Source organism: Tauraco erythrolophus, chromosome 9 (assembly GCF_009769465.1).
Source record: "Tauraco erythrolophus isolate bTauEry1 chromosome 9, bTauEry1.pri, whole genome shotgun sequence".
In the NCBI taxonomy this organism is placed as follows: domain Eukaryota; kingdom Metazoa; phylum Chordata; class Aves; order Musophagiformes; family Musophagidae; genus Tauraco; species Tauraco erythrolophus.
This window is the reverse complement of record NC_141473.1, coordinates 38,118,373-38,120,820: the sequence shown is the minus strand read 5'-3', so window position 1 is coordinate 38,120,820 and position 2,448 is coordinate 38,118,373.

Sequence of the window (2,448 nt, the reverse complement as noted above, 5' to 3'; positions counted from 1 at the left end):
AACAATTTAACAAATGAATCACTGTACTTTGACCTGCCTGAGCACAGCAGTTTGGGATTCCGTAATGGAGGGCTACATGTTTCAAACTGAGATGGGGAGTGTGGGATGTGTTATGCTTCACTCAACATCTTAACGCAGCGTTTCCTCTGTGAGGGAAGGTGTGAAAAGTAAAGTTAAAGCTGTGATCTCTGTTTTTCCCTCTCCCTGGGATTGGTGTCTCCCTTTTACTCAGAGCTACACCAAACTCACGTAGAGGAGCTCTCAGGTAGTGTTATCCATGGGGTAATGGGTATTTTCCTACTCTGTAAATATGCTTAATAATGTATGTACAGTGCTCAAACGATGTTAGGACAAGACTAGTTACTATTTTGGAGAACCTTTGCTAGGACCTCCTTTGAAGTTCCTCTGAAAGAGCTCTCCAGGAGCCCCGCTTATGCAAAAATCAATCTGTTGTCTGTAACGACAGAAGACGGGGAGGTACGTAGAGGCAGAGGGCCCTGAAATAAAGTTGGTTTGCAGAAAGACCGTAATAAGTCAACAGGCAGGTCTTCACCTGCAAGCCTGGAGACAGTCACCTGAGCTGGGAGCTGTTAGGAGGACGTGCAATGGGATGAAAGCACCACTGACGAGCATTTCTGAAGAGGTGGGACCGGAAGCCCTGGTTGGGGCATGCCAAGTGCTAGATGGGCCACCTCATGCATTAGCAAGGAAGATTTCCTTGCATGGTCTTAGGGTGGTGTGTGTCATCTCAACAGCCAGCGATCTTGAACAGGAGAGTGTAAAAAGAGCTGGAATTTATCTGTCTTCACAGGAAAGGAGTGCTAGCAGGTTTGGGTTGGTCTGCAGGAGAAAAGATGAGTCTGGATGGGAAGAGTTGTTTGCCAAGTTAATTTGCCTCCCTGCGTGGTGCAGCAGTTGTAAGTCAATCTTAAAAAACCTGCAGCTGATGTATGGGGCCTGTAGATGTAGTCAGCGAGGTTTTTTGGGGTGAGATCTTTTTATCTGGACCCCGAACAGCAGGGCTATTAGAGAGCAGGCAACCGGAAAAAGGAATAACGACAGTGTTTTCTGAGCATCCCCTCCCCAAATACCCGTCGTCACGTCCCCTTGCAGCGCAGAAATAAGCAGAAGGGATCTGTTTACGTGGTTATGGGTTTGCTGTCCTTGGATCCTGTTAGAATACACTCCATCCCAGAGTTGTTTTGCATTTCACCAGGGAGTCTTTTGTCTAAAGGGCATTGCTGCTACAGCAAAGTGGAGCTTGTCCCTGCCCCTGCTTTCTCCAGTGGATATCACATTTCATTACCCTGATGAGCCTGAGCGCATTCTCCCGGTTGTGTTAATTTGCCCACAAGCCAGCCTGTGTCACGTCCACAAGAAATCCATGACATTTTCTAGCCTCCCCCATCCCTCCCGGATTCGAAACCTCGAATAATAATGGCAGCCTCGTCCCTTTTTCTCCTTATTGCTTCTGAAACGGAGGGGCGCGGGGGCGGAGGGGTCGAGACACCCCCTTCCCGTCTGCGCCCGGGAGCGAGTGGATGTGGTCAGGCCGATGCTGGGTGAGCGTGGGTTGTGTTCACCTCTCGGGGCTGTGCGTGTTCCCAGTGTGCTGCCAGGGGATGAGAGGGGGGTGCCTTTGCACCATGACCTCGGTCTTTGTGGTTTGGAGCTCGTCAGTGACATGGAAAGGCGAGTGGTGGTGAGTGGGGTGGCTGTTTCAGCATCGTCCTGCCCTTTGGGGCTGCTGTGGGTTGAGAAGTAGAGTGCTTTTGTGCATTTGATGCTTTCAGCAATGCTTTTTTGTTTGGTTTGTTTTTGTTTTTTCCTGAAGCATGGGTGCATCGCTAAAGAGAGGACCACGTAGCGTTGAGCAACGAATGCTTTAAACCCAGGATCTGAATGTTTCAGAGTGCCCTGCAGGCAAGGCGTAGAGGAAGGATTTAAAATTAGATGCATGGGGGCAGGTGAGAAATAAAGTATTTGTGTTCCCAGTATGGTGCTGCTCCTTCCCCATGTCTTCAGTTTAATCCATGTTTTGGACTACATTGATGGTACTAGAGAGTTTGGGCTGTTTTCCAAAATGTTGGTATCTGAATGCGAAGTGAAGTGTGCTTCTGCACGTATCGCAAACAATATTCTTGCATTTTTTTGACTTTAAATGATGAAACTTCTGCTTTAACTAATGATAGCCTTTAAATGATGATAATTTGGCTGTTCTAGCAGCCCTGAAGTTGGAGCCATTGAAAAATCAGTGGTGCTTGTTTCAGCTTAACCTTAAGGACAGGTATTAATTTCTGAAGAAGTCAAAGAAGCTCTAGCAGGACAGAGAAAATTAGGTACTGGTTATTGGTACTTTTAAGAGAGATGAAGATGCACTCCTTCAAAATACTTGTCCTGTGATTACGTCCCTCATCAACCCATCCCAGGAAGGCAATTCACCGCTCT